This window comes from Prosopis cineraria, unplaced genomic scaffold, assembly GCF_029017545.1.
Source record: "Prosopis cineraria cultivar Desert tree isolate PC_DT_omini unplaced genomic scaffold, ASM2901754v1 PC3, whole genome shotgun sequence".
Taxonomy (NCBI): domain Eukaryota; kingdom Viridiplantae; phylum Streptophyta; class Magnoliopsida; order Fabales; family Fabaceae; genus Prosopis; species Prosopis cineraria.
This window is the reverse complement of record NW_026555334.1, coordinates 4,799,668-4,823,256: the sequence shown is the minus strand read 5'-3', so window position 1 is coordinate 4,823,256 and position 23,589 is coordinate 4,799,668. Positions and strand designations below refer to the sequence as shown.

The window sequence follows — 23,589 nt, the reverse complement described above, 5'->3', positions numbered from 1 at the left end:
AAGCCAACAACACCCAAAATCAGCCCACACCAGAACGAATTCTGCCACAGTTCATGAGCAATTAATGCTATCCTTAGCCGGGATGAGCGGCTCAGCCTGATTACAAGTAGTATCAGACGCACCCGAAAGGGAAAATAAAAAAAACACATAATCGTCCTGATAGACGAGGCATCCAGAAAAAATTACCACCATCACTGAAAATTCAATCGCACGGAAAGCATCTTTCCAGTAGCATATCAAACAAAGAGAGGGAAAAGGTACACTGTTCCCCTGAAGTTCATCCGAGTAACCCCAAAATCCCATAATTTGCATTTCCTTTTGCACTAGAAAAACCAAAAACAAATCGATGGATGACTTCATCCACACAAAAGCAAGTAATCAGTGGCATGTTTAAAAGACAAGAAGTTGCAACTTCCAACTCGATAGACCCATACAAGGAAACAAGGTCCAGGGAATCTTGTACACAGAAAATTCAAAAGAATCTCATGAACAACACACGCACAAAGAAAGTGATTGGAGAAGAAATTAGGAACAGCGCATACCGCAGGAGAGGAAGAACGAGAAGGAAAAATATTACTCGGCTTTGTGAGAATGTGATATTGCAAAATCACAATTCACGAATCACAAAATTATTGGTTATACTTATATATACAGCAATTAACTCAGCAAGCAATTCAAAACTGTCTTGGCGATATGTTCCATGTCTCGTTGCTGAAAAGGATGAATACGATTGTATGCAATAGGGCGCGGCCGCATTGTGTGGACAGCGTGGCATCTTCAAGCAATCAAGCCTCGCCACATGTGGGGCTCACAAGGAAAGAAAACTGAAAGAATTATATTTAAATCTTACTAACAAATTTAATTATTTTATTATTATTCTCTTAATTTCAATTATCAGTAAATTTAAAATAATTAATTATATTAAATAAAATATTAAAGTCATTCTATCAAAACAAAAAATTTACCAAAAAAAATTTGTTTATTTTGATGGATAAATTTTTGTATTTATTAATACATCATGTCATGTATATTTTATCTAATAAAATTATACGTTCAATCAAATAAAATTTATATATAATTATTTTTATTATAGTTTTTGAAATAAGGGGCTATTTAATTTTTTATATTTTTATTATCATTAATAATAAAATTAATTTATATTTTTCAATAAAAAAATTTGTCTAGGTTGGTGTCGTAAGCCATGACGCACATGAAAAAGAAGGATGTTGATTTGGCTTGGTCGGAGCTAGGAAGATAGAATCAATACATAAGGACAACAGAAACAACAGAAACAAACAATAAGTTCCATTTCCAAAAACAAAATAAATAAATATTTTAAATCGGTTTTTATTCATTTAATTTTGAAAATAAAGAATTTTGAATAAAATATAATTTTTTTGTGAATAAATTAGATTTTTCAAAATGATCAATTTATAGAGTTTGAGTTTTTTATTAACTATGAAATATCAAACCCTCTAATTTTAAAGAATTCATATCAATTTTTATTTTCTTTATTTATAATTGAAATTATTATTTAATTGGATAATCGAAAGATCACTTTGTAATTACTTTTAGAAATAAAAATATTAACGTAATTAAAAAAATGAGAAAATATGTGTGTAATGTGTTGCACAATAATGAAAAATCATTACCAGGATTGTCTCTTTACCCCACCCATACCAACCTGAGTTGGTACATGGTGAACAATTTTATTTTTATTTTTTTCATTTTTATTGAACATGGGTCAACTTAAGAATTGATTGGAATGCAAACAACTCTTAATTGTTAGAATAATTTTATAAATTGATTATAAAGTGAATTTCTTTAAATCATTTATTTATTTAATAAATCATAAATTGTAGCCAATTAGTTTTGTGCTAGATATTAAGCCCATAATAAATTTTCACCTTATTTAAATATAAATAATTTTGACAAAAATATAAATTTAATCCTTCAAATTTATACATGATTTTATTTTAATCACTTAATTTTATAAAATATTTTTTCATTCATTTAACCCAAATACCATTAGCTTTACTAACAAAAAATTTCTACATTAATTTTTTAAATATTAATACTCTCTCTATTCAAAAATGTAAGGTATTTTTTGAAAAGTTGGATGTTCAAAAATATAAAGTATTTTTAATTTTTTAAGATGTAATCATTGTCTTTTTTCAAAAATGCTGTTATTGATGAATGACTTTATATTTATTGTAGGATATTTAATAGCAGTAAACATGAAAAGATATAATTAATTTAAAAGTAGGTAACTAGTTTATTGAGGTGAAATTCGGTTAAAAATGTCTTACATTTTTTAACAAAAAGAGTAAAATATTATCAAATGTTGACATATTAAATTTAATTTTTTTTTAAATAATGATGATCAAATCAAAAAACTATCATTCAAAAGTAATAGTAGTATGATTAAATGATTAAAAAAATATTTTATATTAAATGATTAAAAAAATATTTTATAAAATTAAAAATTTAAAACAAAATTTTATATAAAATTAAAAAAATCAATGGGACACTTTAACCAAAAATTTGTGAAAAATGGATCACACATGTTAACCCGGTTAGCGCGTTTGATAGGGAGCCATCTTACAGCTGTTTGATAGCGATCCATCTTATAGCTGTTTGATAGCCAACAAGTTTGCCCCATCACAAGGTTAACTATGTCATGTCATGAGTAAAAGGGTATTTTGAACCCAGTATTATTAATTATTGAATTACTTATAACATAAATTTAAAAAATTATTGAGCTAATTAATATGCACATTAAAATAATTTATGTGCATATATTTTTATTCTATTAAAATTTAGAATGATATTCCTTTCCTTTCGAAATTATAAGATAATTTTAAAACTATTTTATTGTCCTGAAATATAAGAAAATTTGATAAAAATATGATTTATTAATTTTTTTCAATATTACTTTTTAAGTAGAGAAAGAATTGAAATGATTGTAGTATAATGATAAAGTATACTCCTTCTGTTTAAAAATATAAGACATTTTTAATTGAATCTCATCTCCTAATAAAGTAGTTACTTACTTTCAAACTAACCCTATCTTTCCATATTTACCCTTATTAAATACCTTACAATAAATATGAAGTCATTCATTAATAGGAACACTTAAAAAAAAATAATGATTACATTTTAAAAAACTAAAAATACCTTACATTGTTTAACATTTAACTTTTTAATAAATGTTTTATATTTTTAAACGGAGGGAGTATACATTTAAAGTTATATTAAAAAAATGAGATTTTTAAAAGCTTATATTTTTATTTAAAAAAATAAGTTTATAAAATATTATTATTGAGTTTTTTTAATATGTGAAACTTTATTTTAAATTACTTTATACTTGAGAGGGACAAAGTAAATCATAATAATCCACGCAGGCACTGGCCAAAAAAAAAAAAAATCCACTCGGGGCACTGTTACTCTGGCTGCTGCTTGATTGTCTCCAAATCCAATCCAATCTCTTCATAAAAAGTTGAAAAACATATGCTTAGCACTTTGATTCAATCTCTTTATAATTTTTTTTTTTAACATTCTAAATCTCTATATTTTTTTCATCTCAATTAATTTGATTGAACGTTTTAGTGTTCTAAAAAGTTTATGCTTTTCATAGAATATAGAACACATAATTATTCTCATCTCAGTTAATTTGATTATATGTGATGTAATTAGAATATTTTCAGCATCATTTTTTTTTTACAACAAAATATTTTTAGCATTGAGTGCTTAGAAAAACAAAAAGATCACTTATTATCAACACTCAAATAAATATACGTTGATTCAGATGAATTTTTTATTAATAAATATTTATTTAAATTTTAATAATAATTTATTTTAAATTAATAACAATTCATTTAAATTTAATTTTTATTTAAATTTTGATAATAATTAGTTTATAAATTTTTTTTCCTATACCTTGATTTCTATTTTCCCAAAACAAAAGTCACTTCACGCGCGTGATGGTCAATCTTTTCTGCTTCTTTTTGTCAACAGCCAAATCATTTTATGAGTCACTTCTTTGTTCTTCTTCCTGGCCACGTTTTGACGAGTCATTTCACCTTGTCCATATTAATAAATGTTTTTTTTTTGAAAAAAAATCGTGTCCAATTACAATAAAATATTTTCACTATTTTCTATTGTTTATAGTTGTGGATCACTCGTCATCAATTTAATGTACTTTGTCCACACCTTTTATAGAAAAAATGATAACTTCATAAGTCATTTTATATTAAAAAAAATATCAATTATTTTTTTTTAATTTTATCCTTTTTCAATTTTTTTTAAATAGAATAAGATTTTGTATGCAAGAGAGAAAATATTTTTAAAAATAATCTTTTTAATAAAAATAAAATAAAAATTTCATTTTTAAATAATATTAATAATTTAAATACCTATTTTTAATTTTGGTTAAATAATTAAGAAAGTGACTTGTATATAAAAAATGATAATAAAATTTCATTAAATTATATAAATAATAATTTGATCCATCAAAATGCTATAATTTCACTAAAATTTTTAAAGACTTTTCTAACATTAATAAATTCATATAAACAATTAAATTATCCTTGTTAAAAATAAAATAAACACAGGTGTAAAATTCGAGGAGAGACAAGATTATCCTTACTAATCCTTCATAATCTCTAACATCCATGTAATTATCAAACTTATCAAATTGTATAAATGGGATCCCAAATTTTTTAATATTTAAAATATCCCAAAAGATCTTTACAAAATGAATATCAAAGTTTGATTAGTATGCAGAAGTATGAGATCTCAAAAAGAATCAAGGCATTTGCTTAAAATTAGAAAACAATGAACCGATATAGAAAAGGAGGCGTTGCCATGGCTTGAGAGCCTTTGTGCCATGAGCCGTGGCTCATGCATAAGATGCCACACGCTTTTGACAGTAGATTTTTGTTGTCATTTGACAGCAACTAGGGCAACTTTTGATGTGTCACATGTAAGGTCTCCCTTATTAATTCACAATTAACCCCCAATATCAAAGTAATCACAGGAATAACCTAAATGAATTACTAAGTTTGTAAAATTTTTATAAATGAGATTCCGAGTTTTTAACTTATAATGCTATAAAATCATTTAAAAAATAAAATCAAAACAAACATGTATACAGAAATATAGATATCATACAAGGTTAGATAATATCAAATTGGGGTTAAAAGAATAAAAATAAATATTCTGGAAAAATATGCTACAACATAGCATACATAGTAGAACCCATGAAAGCTGTCATGGCAGATTTTCTGATTGAATTTTCGATGCGCACCAAATCCCCACTTGACATCATATTGAGGTGATCTAGATGTCCACAGAAAGTTCATTCAGTGAACTACTAATGGCACTAGTCTTATTTGCAAATTCTATCACATCAAAAAGTTAGACACTCGGAATCAAAACTACTACTTTCTCACATTTCTCAACTTCCAAAGTGTCCAAAACCCAACTTAAGTGACATTAGCCCACACAACCACCTATACCATACTCAAGGGACTTAAGATGACCTATGCAACACACCACAGTACACATATCTACTACAGATCATATTTTCACTTTTCAACCCTAAATTTATCAAAAGCAAATAAGGAAGTCATCATCATTCAAATTATCCAATTACACAATTACAACTCTCAAAATAGCCTTAAACATACTTGCACAGCATTTTGGCCTTGAAGAAGCATGTTTAACTTATACAAACTAACCAAAAGCATCAAAACACCAATTAACAATCACATATGAATGCAATGGTGCAAATAGTCAATATAATTATCCTAGTTGGAAATATTATAATAATTACACATTGGTAAAAAATATTTGAGGCGTTACAATAAGAAATCCAATTCATAAACCTCATATGCCTTTCCTTTGTCTCAATTAAAACTAGTACCTGTAAAGTGTTAAATAGAGGAGTGAGTACAGCCACTCAATAATCAAGTTTTACCTAATTTATATAGTTACATATCAATCAAAAACGAATGCAATTGACAATAAACACACACACAAAGCATGTATGACAACATATAATGGGGTGAGTACAACTACTCAATAATTAAAGTCTATCTAACTCATACTAATGCATGTCAATCAATTTCAATGCAAATGGCAAGATATTATTCTTAATTCATTTAGCATAATCAAGAAATACTAATCACATTTCTCATTCATGTTAGCCTGTATTCATAAGATAATAACTTATTAACACAATTTCACATGGGCATAAGACTAATCTCATGATTTTCATCACTAAGGTCACAATACAGACAATTATGTTCCTTTACTACCTAGCCAAAGTTTCTCATCCCACTTGTGAGTCATGGTTTCTCTCATTTCTCACACTATAGGGTATCATTCTCTCTAAACTAACTTCCTTGTTGAACAAGTGGATAACTAGTCAGGTTTAAGTCCCTTGTTAAACCAATGGGACAATCCCTCATTAAATAAGTTGGATAACATGAATAATAAATCCAAGCTAACCATCAAGCTTTGATAGAAGTCTTATTAGGTGGATTTTAATTTTCTACTCCTCTTCATGAGTGAACTCCCACCTCTCAAGATCATGCGATACATAACAATGTAGCATTTCAAGACATGCAATCATTCAATGTTCAAGCAAGTAAAACATCATCATTGTACTCATCTCATACATGATCATCACATTAACATGCATGATCAAATCATTAAACTCCACTTTACTCATCTCATTGAACTCTTCATCTACACATTCATTGAACTCTACTAACAACACATCATTGAACTCTATAAGACACTATTTCCTTGAACTTTTTTACTTTTCAAGTCATTAAGCTCCTTATGACACAACAATCATTGAAATCCATTTGTGAATCGCATCATCGAACTTGGGGTGAAAACACATCATTGAATTTTACAAGATTATTATAATGAATTTTCAAGTAACTTATGCCACACTTACATTTTCATTCAATTTTACACATTTAAATCATCAAATATAAATCAATAAATTAATTAACACATAAAAGTAAAAGAAAGAATTCCCTCGACTACCTCAAACTTTTGATAGGTTAAAGGTTTCACTCCTCAATTACATACTCTCAAAGCTTCCACAAAGTTTAAATGGTACCAAATATGCTCACTTTACAATTAATCACAATATAATTCATCAATATCTCTTTTTGGATAATTTTCACTATTAATTCAAACACTTCTTCACTCTTAAAATTCAATCTCTTCCCATACAAGGGTATCTATAGGGCTTCTTAACTGCTTCTAACTCATATTAACCCTGTTATTAATGAAGCCACATTGCCCCAACTACCATATTTATGGTGGAATTTTTTAGTATTTATTGCCCCCCAACCACCAACACTCACAAAACCATAAGGGCTAAGTTTTATTACCTTAATCAACTCCTATAACTTTATTTAAATCAATAGGTTTGGATTTATAGTTTTTATGGACCAAAAACCATCTTTCTCAACCAAACCCTAGGGCATTTTTGCCCTTCAATTATTTGCTCATGAGAGCATGGTATTTTGAATTTACATTTGGAAATAATAAATTAAGTACCCTCTCGTTAGAAAAAGTTAACTTTAACAGTTAGTTACAAAAAATTATAAAAAATAACTTAAAATTACAAAAAAAAAGCCCATAACATCACCTTATAAGAAACTAATATCAATATTTATAACTCATCTTTCAAGAATTTTGGTCAAAACTTAATTTTTACAAATTCAAAGTTTTTAATTTCATTAAAATAATTAAAAAAGTGACTTGTATATAGAAAATTGAGAGTATGTTTTTTTCATATGTAAATTGGGAGTTAGTATTCGTACTCGTGAATTTAGTGGGGACAACGGGAAAAATCCTTAAAAAAAAATAGAGAGAGATAAAAACTAAGCAAGCTCATAAAATGAAAAAAAAAATTAAAAGATATTTTTGTTCCTCAACTATTTGTTCAACAAAGCCTGCTATTTTAAACTTATATGTAATGCAATTTTTCTTTTAACATTTAAAAATAGTATACAAAACACCCTACCATTAAGAAAATTACAAAAAAAGACTCATAAAATGATAAATAAATATCCTATAAAAACAATATTGATATTTGTAACTCATCTTTTAAGAATTTTGCTCCGGACCTAATTTTTATTAATTTAAAGTTTTCAAACTTTAATGTCCTTTTCCCTGTAATTAATAAAAGCAGAGGACCATCCTCGCCTGGGAGAGAATACGAGCCCTTGACTTTTTGTTTTTAAAATCAAAGAGAATATTATATTAACACTAGCGTGATTACAACAAAGCCCAAGATACTTTTATTTTAACCCACAAAGCCCAAGATATTAGTAGACTAATATCACAGGTTCACAAACAGAAAGAAAAGACAGAAAACGAGAAAAGTACAAAACCAAAAGATGCAAACAAGAAGGAAAAAGAAAAACACAAGAAAATAAACGGAAGTACACAATAGCAAGCGATCCTCCAATTCAACCCTGGATTGACACAGTGAATATTAAGGAGGAGATAGATACGTAGAATGTTGATGAGGAAGGTGTTCTGCCACGAATAGGATGAAAATGCCCATAACTCCAGCATGGTCTTGAGTGTTATTGTAGTTTGACTCCAAAGTGATAGTTTCACCTTCCATGATGCTGACAGAACCAGGTTTGGGATAACAAGTGCTCATTCCTACTACATACCCTTCTTCATTTCCTGCTTCCTTTCCTTTTCCATAGATTGGCTTTGAAGAACATATCACCCTTCCATCCTGAAATCACACCCTCATTACCTAATTTCAGAAAACATACTAAATAATGTCCTTATGAATAGTTCTCCCACTAATTTGATGCTGATGAAAAAATTTTTATAGTAAATTGTAAGCACTCTTTAAATTGTAAACCCTACCCTAATCCTTATAAGCCATTACGGTTGAACTCATTTAAACTTTCTATTGTGAGAGAGAGAGAGAGAGTGAAGGACAGTTAAATTTCAAAATATTAAACTAAAATGGTAATTGGGTCCCTAATATAATTTTTTTAAAAAAATAAGTTGCAAATAATGATTGAGTTTATTATTAATATAAATTCTAGATACCATGTGAGAGTTGCATCATTTAAAACTTTAATGTCTTATTAGCAATTAAAACTCTTAAATTTGAAATTTTTTCCAATTGATATTTTCAACTGATCTTTTTAAAAAAATTGTCAAAAATCTAATTAGCATTAATTCAATATTTAGGGACCTCATTGTAATTCTCCCTAAAAGAAATATTGTAATGATGTGGAGCTAGAAAATTATATATCTTTTTTTTTCATGATTAATAGAAACTAATGCTCGTATTATCCATGCAATCATTAACATATTGTCTATGTCTAGTGCTTAATCGTTGATTATGCTAAAAATTGAAAGAGAAAATTACCTTTCCATACAAAGTTATACCAATTCCACCTGAATGTTGATGGCCAACACCATAGATGACATGACCTCCTCTAGGCATTGGGAGCCTTGTTCTCTTCACATGAACACATGCACTTCCTATCTTTTTGCTTCTTGTTGCATGGCTCAACTTGATACTCAAACTATAACAAAAAGAAATATCTGTTTCTTACTTACACCTAACAAATATAAGACACTAGAATTATTGTGTTTTAAACACTACAAAAAAGAAATAAAATTTTTGGGTAATCAACAAAATGGAACATTTTGTTGATATACCTTTGTAACAAGCATAAGCCCAAAGGAAAAATCTATTCTGAAATACTAGTCCAGTAGGAGTGTCCCCTAAACTTATAATTTTGATAGTTCTCACTTCACGACACTTCACTCGGCCATGGTCGGTCAAAACCTTTTGTGGGCAGCTCTTTCTGAGACCATAAGCTACCCAACAAACTAACCTATTAGGTGGAAGAGCCCTTTGAACTTATAAACTCTACACCAATTGTAAAGTTCCTTGATGTGGGACTCATGATGACAATACCATTCCGTCAAGAGCTAACATTCACGATGGCTTCACTTCACGGCAGTTTACTCATCCTTTGTAGATTAAAACCTTTCATGGTTAGCCCTTTTCTGTAATATTAGCCTCTCAATAAAAGCATCAATATAATGAATACAAATTCAAAGGGAGAGCCCATCTTAAAATACTAACTTAGTAGGAGAGCCCTCAAACCTATAATCTCAACGGCTCCTACTCCATGGCATTCCACTCAGTTGCGGCCAATCACAATCCTCTATGGGAAGCCTTTTCCGAAAGCACAAACCCAAGGGAAATAGTACTACCATCTAACAAACTAGTCTAGCAAGTGAGAGAGCCCTTTGAACTTATAAACACCCACTTATGAGGTTTTTTAATATGAGACTCAAGAAAACCTCTTGAGAGTTAAGGTTCTCACTTACATTTGCAAGAGATGGTGCAAGAAGCAATTGAAGAATTACTTCTTGAACCAATTTTTACTTTTAATAAAACTATTAACCTATTTGGTTTTTAAAAGTACTCTTAGTTTTACGATAATGGAACTTTTTGAAAACAATAATCAAGTGTTTTTAGTGAGAAAAAAAAATTCACGAGAATTGTACTATTTTCTTGGCATGAAAGTTGAACGCAGATTCAATCTAATCAACTACTTATCATAAAAAAATAATAATAATAATTCACTTACTTACCACGCAATTATGGGTCGTACTCATTGTTTTAGAAGATCCACTTGATGATGTTTGCAAAGTATCAGTCACATCAATTGAGTAGATGTTAAGAGGAACAATCAAATCGCTCCAATCAATCCACTTAAGTGTATATCTAATATGCAAGCTTCTCTTTGGCCCTTTAAAACCTTCCCTTAGCCTACATTGAGCTTTATGATCACAACACTTCAAACCACCTATATAATTTGATTCCAAAGGCCTCCCAAATCCATCCTTTGTTATGTTATAAAGATCACACCTACACTCCGTACACCCTAACTTATCTACTACACCTCTTGTATCAATCGCATGAACATTAAGCATCCATTTTTCCTCATGCCCTTTTGGGATCTCAGCAACATTTCCTATTTCTACCCCAAAAGGATCTGGAATATATGTTTCTGTTCTTCGTGTTTCAGACCCGATGGCGAAATACTGTATCAGAGAATCATTCTGACATGTCCCACTATTCCTTATTATGAAATGACCCAAGGCTGCTTCATTAGGTACTGGTGGGCCTTCCTTGAGTGTGCTTGTATTGCCTTTCTGTTGATGGTATCTGATCACAAGCCAATGGTGGAGATAAGTCTCATGAAGAGGTACAGAATTGCCTTGTTCATCAACCACTTCACCATTGAAGCTCTTGATTGCAATATGGCCTTTTGGGAAGGGAATATCGTAGTAATATCTATTTAGAACTGAGCCAGGTGTTAGTTCAAATTTGGGGGACAGAAAAGCAGCTTCCTTCATCATCTGATTTCCAATGCTCTTCCTTGAAGCATCAGATAGTATTGTCGTGCCTAGTAAGAGCAATAGTGTCGCTGATATCCAAGCTCTGAAAGAACTTGCATGTTGATTCTGTCGACAATATTGAAAAAACTCGTTACTTTTCTCACTTGTACGAGAAAACCCATGTTAGCATGAGGAAAATGCAGAGAACCCAAAAATTTCTACTTGAAAGAGGAATAAACACACCACACTTGAATCATATAATAAACGTAATTCCAGCACTCTTCTATCTCTTCGATCTAACCCTGTTAAGTCCCATACATGAGCTGTAGCCCACAATACAAGAAGTCTTCATTGATTTTCAACAAACACCTAAAAGACTCCTAAAATATGTTAAATGGACCACCGACTCTCTCTCTCCCCCCTCCAGATTTCTCTATTGCTAGAAGCTTCTCTATCTCAGCAAGACGCACCAAAATTTTCTCCACTTACTTGGCCAAAGAAAAAAGAAAGCAGAGGTTGCAAATGATTATTCTAGGGATTATTATTTTAATATTCTATGGCGGTGAAAATGGGATGACCAAGAAGATTGTGGAGAAAAACTCCCATTAACATTGAAGTAGTATAAATACGTGTGAATGTCATTTAAGTGAGCGAGTCTGTGAGTTGTGTGCTGCTGTGAGAGAGATGAAGTGAGTGGGTGTTTACTGTGTGGAGTAAGGTGTGCGTGAGAAAAGCAAGAGTGTCTCGAAGAAAAAGTGGGTGAAGTGACATAACGAGAAGGTGTGGGAATTTTTTTTTTTTTTTTGCCTGAAGAGCCAAGGATCAAACCCAGAATCTAATGCACGAAGACACAACCAAGTACCACTAAATCCAAAAGTCTTTGGTGGAAGTGTGGGTACTGAAAAGTCTAAGTGGTGTGTTCAAGTTCACACCAATTATTTGCTGATTCTCCTATTCAAATTACAACAAAATACCCGTAGACAATATTGCTCATTAAATTTACCTGCTTTAAAAATAAAATTATCTAATATTTAATAATTGTTTCAACCTGAGAGTAAAAGAGTAAAAACGAATACAAGAATAATTAAAATATTATATAAATAGAATTAAAATAAATATTCTTGTCATATAAATTAAACTATGGGAGAGGAGTAAACAACAATGATGATTAACATGAAAATTTTTAACCATACTGAGGGACAAGGTCATTGTTGACTACAGAAAACTCAAATGCAAGAGCAAGTTTAGTTTAATAAGAAAGAATATCAATGAAGGACTCCTGCAAAGAATTCCAATATCTAAGCAGGATTTAATCTGTCTAAAAACCTTGTCAAATATTAAATTCTTTCATGTCTTTCATTGATGTGCTCCCTTTCAACAGTTGTTAATCTTGCAGACAAAACTTGAGAAAAAGAAAATAAAAAAGGAGATGGGGAGATTATAAAGAAAGCAGATACATCAAAGAAGAGGAAAAACAGAGTGATGGAATATGAAAGCGCATACCGCGTAAGACTTGACTTGAGAGGGAATAAGAGAAGCGCAAAAAGGCTAAGCAGTGAGGATTTCGATTTTCAGATTTCAACCACAAGTCACTTTGTTATATAGATACTGGGGTGGGGCGATTGAAAATAATTAAAATTTAAATGAAATTAAGAGAAATTTTTAGGTACTCTTAGAGTGCCAGCTCATCCATATACCGATCAATTACCATGCACCAATAAAAAAAATAATTTTTAAGTGTCAGTAGTCTCGGTGAAACATGATTTAATTTTTTAATAAAATAAAAAAATTTAACAAAAGTATATATTATAACAAAAAGTTGAGGAAAAAAACAACAAAGTTTTTATTTGAAAAAATGTTACTGGTTCCCACAATTATTGTTAATTCCATCAATCTTTGTAACATTGAATTTTTTTTATATTTTATAAGATATCAATCTTTGAACAGTGAATTGTTTTGATATTTTATAAGATATAAGGTAAGATAAAATAAGATGAACAGTGATTTTTTAAATTTTTTTTACAGGATATAAGATAATTATTATCCAAACTTCAGAGCGACCTAAATTAGGAAGGGAGAAAGTGCCAGAGCTGGTGTATAATGAGTGGTCTGGGTGTAGGGACGAGCTGATACTTGACATTGACTCGTAATTTTGTCCGAAAGCCACTGACATTGTTAGTTGACAATAATTCTATATGTGGGGTCAAAATAATTAATAATTCCATTAAATAATGAATACTAAAGTTAAAAAAAAAACAAGTAAAAAAATTAAAAGAGAAAGGAATTTGGATAAGAGAAAACAACGGAGCAGAAATTAATGTAAAGGTTAATAATGTCATTTAGCACAACATCGCCGCTTTGGATTCCCTAGGTATTCTTTTATCAATTTCATCAGTAATTAGTCACCTCACAAAGTTACAAGAGAAAAACAAATATTTCAGTGATTCCTCACTATCACACCCAAAAGGACAGGGTGATTCAGTATTCAGATGATACTTTCTTGAAGTAGCACTGATGGGTAAACAACTATTAATCACTTTCCATCTCACAAGAATGTATTTGTAAGGGAAACCATCCTTTTAAGTTAGAATTGGCTTCAGTGTCCTACTAGTTCTCATCCTAGCTTTGAGGTCTTTTACTAATTTGCCCTCTATCTCTCAATTATTTTTATATGGTGAAAGAAGATTATTCTTAAAACTTGTGCCTAGCTTGTGATGAAAATGGAGGTTGGGAGGAGAAGAGAAAAAACTAGAATGAGACAAAAGGCGAATAAAAAAAATTTCAATTTTCTTATTTTAGTGGGTAAAATACATTTAAACTATCTTCTATTTATAAACACATATATATTACATAAATAAATAAATAAAAATAAAAATAATAGACATAGTGGGAGGCACGTAGACCCCGCCCACTATGTCATAATAATCAAGCGCTTCTCCAATGAGTGACTTTCGCGGCAGAGCCCATGCATGCAGGGGGAGGTTTATGGAGCTAATCTCGGAATATTTTGGATATGATTTAAAACTTTTTAAAATTATGTAAATGTTTTAAATATTTTTTATTATCTATTATTTTTATTTTTTATTTCTTGATAGTAGAAAACCTACAGTTTGATAAATTTTGAATTTTTGGGTATTTTATTTAACTTTTTAGATCTTAATGGAGATAATTGATCTTGAAATAAAAACGTTTGTATTATTTAGATTTTGCCCAATTAGTTAGTTGGACAAATTGTAGTGAGGGTTTAGGTGGAACTTTGTGATTTATAATTTCGATAGTAATATATTTTGAATTTAATTATTCATTTTGGGTAATTAATGGGGGGAAAACACATATGTTGACCCTTATAGTTTACACTAATTTTTAATCAAGATCCTCTAGTTTCAATTGTTGAAATCAGGCCCTTATACTTTAGAACATTTGGCATGGTAATCCCTTCCTCTTTAATACCGTTAATAGCTAACATATTAATTAGACGGACGATAAGCAAGCATAGATATCTCCACTCGAGCATTCAAGTGGGATTATTGGCTTATATGCATGGCGAATTGAGATTACTGGCTTTTGCGACATTGCATTGGCCAAAAAGAAAAATTATACAACTTGGACTCCTACGAAAGCAAAGTACAGGCACAAAAACAATAAGCAAAATTGGACTTATCACTCCATGATTAGTTGCCTGTGACGATTGAGATCATTTAAATAATTGGAGAAAGAATAATCTTCAAAATCACATGCATCCAACATGAGGGATCTTGGGGTCATTAATTTGTTTGGCTTTACTTCAACAGGTCCTTTTCTCCCCTTTAGCATCTGCACCACATGTAATCTTCCGAACCTTTTTGTTAGCTTTTTGTATACATAAAATTGCCTCACAGACTTGGCTTGTGCTTGGTTGTAGAGCAACTCAACCATGCGACGCGACAAACCAAGGACCATATGTGACAACACCCAATAGATCTGGTTAACCACCATTGTGCGATGATCCCATTACCTTCTCAAAAAGTTAGATCCAACATGAACCAACAATGAGCGAGAAGATCGAATAGAACTAAAAAGACAACCCAAATCGCTCAACTCTTTTAAGCAGACTTGACGGCAACGGCGTGCTTGCCTCCTCTGCGTGTAGTTCGATTTCTGACTTCTCTCCCTCTGGCCTGACCTAGTCGACGTTGAAGACCCAAACTCAGTTTTGTAAACTAAATGAAGAAGGTATTAACATGGATTTACTTATCCACGTGTGTGTGCACAGTCATCCAACTAGTCAGAACCATCTCAGATGAAGTTAACCGTGTTAATGGGTAGGGACTAACAGGATTCATGTTTTAAAATATAAGTGCCCAATTCCAACTATTTAAACTACAGGGACTTGATTAAAAATTAGTGTAAACTATAAGGACTAGCAGATGTGTTTTCCCTATTGATAATTAAATGAATTAGTTTTGAGATTAATGGTGTAAGGTGAATATTAGTGATTTTGGTGGGAATTTTAAATGCTGAAATTTTGAGATTAAGGATTACTTGAATAAATTATTGTTGTTTAATGGCTCTAATAAGTGAAATGATATTATTGAATTATAGGAATGTATTTGGGATGGAAAAATTTATCTATGATAGTGAATTGGATTTTTATGAAAGAAATTAAAATTAAGAGAAAATTGGGATTTTGATATCTTTGGAGTCTAAACAAGTTAATAGGACTAATAGATAACTAAGTTATCTAGAAAAATGAATTTTGGAGATTATGATTGGTAATGGGTAGCAAAGAAATTATAATTAGGGTTAGCAGATTGTTAAATATGAAAATAGGACAAAATCTTGATTAAAGAAAAAAGATTACAACTTAACTTTTATTTCCCTAGTAATGATGATATCACTTTTTGTTCTTTGAGTTTTCTTGGACCATTATATTCTAAACTTGTGTGTTAATCTCTTAAATATTGTTGTTGTAAATGTCTTTGCAAGTTGATATTTTCTTATTGCTAGACTACATGAATCATTGCCTTCATATATACATATCTTTTAGATGTTAACACACATTTTTCACTTATCATATATGTTGTGGGAACAGAAATAAAAATTATTGATAAATCATCATGATGTACACGTATTTTCACAATTACAAATGAATACACATCTCGAAGGTCAACTGGTGTGGATCAAATTGGACATGTATAACTCATACGTATCAATTAATTTTGATCCTAATTAAATACGTTTAGCAAAGTAATCACGCATAATAATTCCTCAAATATATCATATCAAATACATAATTTCATTACAAAGTCAATATAATATCATAAATTGTAATATGAAATTATGGAAGAAATTGTACTATGAATCTCACTATTTTTTTTTATATGTAGATAATGGGCTCAATAATTAATGTTATACTAAGAATCATAGGAGCTTTTCAATGGGGAGAACAATCAAAACTTTTTATTCTCTTTATTGTGAAATTAAATATATAATAGTATAAATATCAATTATATAAATGTGTTTATGTTTGTACATATAATAGGGGTGTTAAAAATTTTGCAAATGCTTATTAGCCCTTAATTTTTTGGAAAAAAATTATTTTAAATAAATGTTAATTATAAAGATCATCTACGATAACTTTTTTCACAATTAGAAACCATGAGGACAACGAAGATGATTAATGGAGAGAAAAATGATGATCAGGGAGGAAACTAGTAGTTTCAACGAAAAATAATAATAAAATATCTTTAAAATATATAAATGATAATTTAATTTTTTAACATGTCATAATTTTTTTGAAGTCCCTAAGAATTTTTTTATTATTAATAAATTATATAAATTATCAAATTGCCCTTATTGAAAATAAATGATTTAGAAGTTTTGTTTAAATATTCATAATTTTTCTTCTTATATTCACAATAATGTAATAGCAAATTATAACTTTGTATGTTAAATTTTTTATTTGCTATTGCATTATTGCGGATATAAAAAAAGTTGTGAATATTTAAACAAAACTTATGAATCGTTTATTTCAACAAGGGTAATTTAGTAATTTATATAAATTTATTAATGATAAAAAAGTTCTTAAAAATTTTAGGAGAATTATGATATTTTGAGAAATTAAATTATTATTTATATATTTTAAAAAAATTTTATTATCATTTTTTTAATTTTAATTATACAAATTATTTACAATAAAATTAATTAAAGATAAGCCACTGATTTCAAGTAAGAGATCCAATGCAATCCAGCACCCCGTTCCTACAAATAAGTAAAAGAATAAATAAATACTGACCAATGAATTCCCATTACTGGCCTCCCTCTCTCCATCTCTCAAGCACACGCACACTGTTATGAACCGCCAAGGATTCAGAAGATGACGACATGGTGTCCTCGTAACTGGGCATGGAAATAAATCCGGGTTGGCACGGTAGATCCGAATTCGGAATTTCGGATTTGCCAGCTTGCGGGTAGATGGAAGAAAAGGATGGGAGAAGCTGCATCTGCCGCTGGAAGGTGCAGACATGTGGCCACTCACGTGCGGCCGGCTCTTCAGTCTTTGCCTTACCATACACACCCTCCACGCACCACGTGCTTCCATCCACCACCTATCATTAACTACTCTAATAATCATGATCAGTCTTTTAATCCCACTTAATCAGGCCTGCCCCCTCACTACAACTAAATTTCATGATAAAACTAAGCAAGAGCACAAGAAATTTTTCAACGCCGGGAAAAGAAAGGTTTAATTATTATTATTAATTATTAATTAATTGTAAAGCATGAGAGTGGGCTCCCAAAATCACGGTAAAAAGATTTCTGGAGCATTTTATTTAAAAAAAGATCAAATAATTTGAATTCACTTTGCAAGATCAGAGACCGACCGAAATGTAATTAAATTTTAATATGAAAAGACGCTACTATTGCTTATTTAAAAAAAAAAATTCCCCCTATCATTGGCCACTGAAACTTCATCCCCAATGATTGAACTACCTTGTTGCTAGTCCCTAGACCAATAAGGAAGACAAATTAATTTTCTTTTCAAAGGTAGCCAAGGATTTGGACCCACATTCTCTTAGTCATAAAAAAATAATTAGCCATTACTTTAGAAATTCTTTTGGCAAAAAAAAATTGGTTAGAAATTCCTTTTAATTATATAATGCAATTCTTTATATTTATATATATATATATATATATATATATTACCTTGCTTTCACTTTACATGTCAATATTTATTAGGAGTTTAATAGTTACTTGTCATTTCATGATTTTTTACTTGTTAAATTATTAATGAAACTTGTTAAAAAAATTTAATATGCATTAATTTTTATAAATGTTTTCTTATGTTTTAAGACCAAAAGCTTACATGTCAAAAGCTTATATGAACTTATTATTTTACTAAAATTTACTTATCAAGTTATTAAGAGAAATTTTTAAAATCAATAACGAGACTTGTCATTTCACAAATGATTACTTATTAAATTAACAATGGAGACCTATTAAAAAAATTTAATATAGAGTGATTTTTATAAATGTTTACTTGTTTTTATTGCCCAAAAACTTATATGAACTTGTTAAATAAGTGTCAATGTTACAAGAAAAATCTTTCTTAAAATAATAACTTGTAGCAAGCACCTTCTCCATATAATTTTATACATATTGGGGTTGCGTAATGTCATTGATATTCAATATACATATTAAAGTAAAGCAAATGATAAAAATAAAAAATATATTATGTAAATGGATGCAATCTGAAGCATATTAACAAAAAATTATAATTTTATAAATCAACTTATCAAATGCTTCTTTATAAACAACAAGAGAAGTTCAATATGTGGGGCAATCATCTTCATCAAAATCCTATACTTCTAAATCCTCCTAGTTTCAAACACGAGAAATGACAATGTATAATTAGCCACGAGTGAATAAAGGACAAAGCAGGTACAAACTAATATGACATAGGCTTTGGCCTTAGCTTTTATTAATGGTCATTATAAATGCTAATATAATAGGAAATTGCCTCTTTCTCATAATAAATGGCAACCTGAAATTAGATAGACATATAACAATACATAGTATACATACTTTTATTCTTTGAATTTGATTCATACATTTCTTAGATTTTAATAACATGTTTTCTCGTTTGTATAACTATGAGATGTGTACCATTGTATAACCCCGTAGATTCATCAATGTTTTATATTAAAATGATCATGGTACCCATTTTAAGCCTTATTTCATGATTCAGTGGGCTTGGCATTGTAATAGAATTTAAAAAACTTATAGAGTGTAGGTCATCAAAAGAATCCATATTCCCATCATCTTTCACAGCACTATTAAAGATTAAGTATGTAATTGCCTTTTTAAGAATTAATAGGAACAACATGTACTTATTTACTTCTTCAACCACAGCCATCGTATGAGCTACTATATTCATATATCTAAACTATGAAAAATTATAGATATTGCTAAGGAAATTTGAGAAAGTCAAATCAATAATTGACTTTATTAGATTATCTGAACCATCCATTAATAAATGAGCTAGGATCTTAGTATCAATAAATCATTTATTGACCAATGTTAGTCCTTTCACAAGTTGAGATAATTTAGTCAGCAAAGTCTTGCAGAGAACTTATAAATGCTCCATTATTTGTTACTAGAAGTCTCATATTTCTTGTTAATGTAAGATCTTTAGAATATCTTTTAAGCATCTGTCAAGAGCTTCAAAATAAAACTTGTGTACCATTGGAGCCTCATTTCAAATAATCAATAACGTGTAAACTAATAATTTGGTCAAGTTGCCTTGATGTTTTATGTTATATATAGTGTTTTCAATTATAGAAAGAGAAAAAACAAAAAAATGAGTGAGCTATCCATCCTCTTGGTAGCAATATAAAAATTATTCTACTTAGCTTGATGTTACATTGAGAACTATCACACAACCCTAGTTGCACAACCCAATAAAGTTATTAATGTTCTAAATTAAAATAATTGAGGCACCCAATTTAAGGCTTATTTCATGATTCGGGCATCAACCACTACCAATATACATGAGCAAATCTAAATTATAGTCACAGGGGCTGTGCCCCCCTCTAAAAAACTTACTCCCACATTGTTTGAATACACTTATTTTCCTCTGGTATATACATGTATATATTTAATGATACATTGAATCATTGAAATATAAATAGAGTGTGTAAGATTTATTATTATTTTTTAACATTGTTTTGTTTATTTACTAAATCTTGACTTCTGAAAATAAAAGTGACATTTACTCATTGTTTGGATAAGAAGAAAAAGTAGGAAGGAAGGAAAACTTGGATAATTTTTTTAAAGTAAAAACAATTAATATTTTTAAAAAAATTTTCTCCTAATTTTCTCTCTTCCCCTATTTTCTTCTCATTTGTCCTTCATCCAAACCAAGCCTTGATACTTATATTACATATATTATCTTGAGAGAATTTTAGTTAAGGACCACTATAGAGAATTAATTTTAGGTGGATCCAAAAAAAATTTAAAATTTCAATTCAATCTTGAAAAAAAAAGTTAAAAGAATTTTGATAGTGAAAAAACTAGAATACTACTAATTCATTATGTAGAATCACTAGTTATTAATTTACGGGTATGACTTACAAATTAAATGAGTTGATATGTTAACAATTATATAAAACTTGATATCAATTTTTCAATCAAAAGCAGTAGCATCAGTTGTTAAATTATTAACTTTACTTGTTAATTCACTAACATCAATTATAAATAATTGATAAATCTTGTAATTTATTAATATGAATCGTAAATTAGTGACAGGTCTTGTAATTTACAACTGATATTAGTAAATTAACAAATAAAATTAGTAAATTAATAACTAATGTTACTGATTATTTAACAAACGGATATAATTTATAATAGATATTGGCAAATTAACATGTGCAGTAAGAAAATTAATAACTAGTGATTTTGCATAACAAGTTAAGGGTATTTTAGTCTTTTTATCGTCAAAATTCTTTTGATTTTTCTCCTCTGGACTAAACTGAAATTTTAAAATTTTTTGGACAAACTTGAAATTAATTCTTTATAGTGATCTTTAATTGAAGTTCTCCCTATTATCTTTTTCAATTAAATTGTTTATTCCAAAACGTATCAATTATTGTGAAAGTTGAGTATATGTGTGAATGCATACTTTTTTCATTACTTAATCTGTATATAATCGTAATTAAGATTAGTTTGAGTATGCAAAACACGTTTTTAAAAATATTATATATAATTAATTTTCTTCAAATAAATATAGAAATATATGGTGTCACAAAATATTTTGTTAATATTTTTTAAATATTTTGTGTAATTAGGTACAATTATCATTTTCATGTCATTAAAATTATTTTTTAAAAGCTATTCAAACTAATAATCTGTGTGTATATTAATTTTAAAAAAAAAATTGCCCCAACTAGTTCGAGTTCCACCCTGCCAACGTATTTAAAAATATCAGCAAGTAAATTATATTCTTTATTTTAAATTTACTATATGTAAAAGATGGTTTAAATTTTATAAATGAATTGAAATAAAATTTAAATTGTTCAATTTTTATTTGTACATCCACGTTATGGACGTATTGATTATGTAAATAATTGAAATAGGAAATAGAAATATTTGTAAAAATATTAACAATGAAAGCTTTATTTTTTTGTCTAATTGTTAGCATAATACAGGTCTAGTAGCTACACAAACTAATATCTAAATGTGTCTAATAGTTACTCTCAAATGCAATGCATGAGTCAAAAAATATATCTTAACAAAATATATTTCAATGTTTTAATTTATATTATACCATTGTCAATTTATTGTTATTCGTTATACTTCCCCCACTAATATGTGAAAGAAGAAAATTTAGCGTTTCAAGAATAATAAATAAATTGACCAACTTATACAATAATATTGATGACATATTATAAATAGTAATGTTTTTTTATCTATTACAATTTTAATATTTATAATATTTGAGAATCATGATAAGCTTAATTTCTCATAAACAATTTTTATTCATATTAAACTAATACATGAAATTATTAAAATAATCTATCTTGATTTATATATTAATATTAAAATACTTTATAGAAATGTAAGTTTAATTAAACAACTTTTTAATGTGATTTGAAACTAATTGGTTGTGTTTTAACAACTAAAACATAAATCATACCTCACCAATTTCTTAATTAAATAAATTTTCATTAATTTCTTAATTTATATTATACCCTTACCAATTTACTCTAATTTATCATTATTCCCCTTCAAGGAAAAAGAATATTTACATCTAAGGAGTAAACTGTCCAACAAACAAAATGATAATATTGACCGTGTATTACAAATAATAAATTTTTATCTATTAATATTTTATTATCTTTTTTTTAGCCAAATTAATATTTTGTGATATATATTATTTAAAAGTATGAAAATTTTAATTTGTTTTGAAACAATTTTAATTCATATTTGAATTAAAAAAATATAAATGATCCTACCTAAAAAATTAATTAAGCTATACTATAATTAAATGTTTCAATTACGATATCATATATTTCATCTGAATAGAAATTAAACAAGGTTGCAATTTTATTAGAAAAAAATTTATACGTGAATTCAATTAAAATAATCATTGCTTAATCGTTAGGAGAGATGCCCGCATTTAATGTCGACCATGCCTTAAATAGGATTGACTCCAATAAAAAAATACTTGTGAGTAATCAAAAAAATTAAAATCTGTAAATACTTCTCATATGATAGTAATTAAAATAATATGTTGCTTAGTCAAATTAGAGGACATTTTTCTGCTTATTTTATGAAAAAAAACTTATTTTTTGCAAAAAATTATTAAGATTTTATGACATTTGTTTAAACTTTTGAAAATAATCATAATAGAAAAAAATAAATTTATGATTATTTTAAGAAGCTATTTTAAGTAGCTTCTAAAAATAATTTAATACATATCCTGAAAATAATCTAATACCATCATAAAATTTTAAAATACTATAATAATAAATTATTTTTATAAAATAGAAATTAGGAAAGATATTATTAAATTAATTTAAAAATAAGTAACTAATAATTACTTTTTTAATTAAGATAGAAAACATAAAATAATGTCTGTTTTTTTATAAAAATATCTATAAAATAAATTTCTTTTTATAAAAT

The 23,589-nt window shown here is 28.5% G+C and overlaps 1 pseudogene; it reads right to left on the bottom strand.

The window, feature by feature from the left end:
• Positions 1-8,307: 8,307 nt before the first annotated feature.
• LOC129305706 (uncharacterized) lies at positions 8,308-13,038 on the bottom strand (annotated as a pseudogene).
• Positions 13,039-23,589: the final 10,551 nt, after the last annotated feature.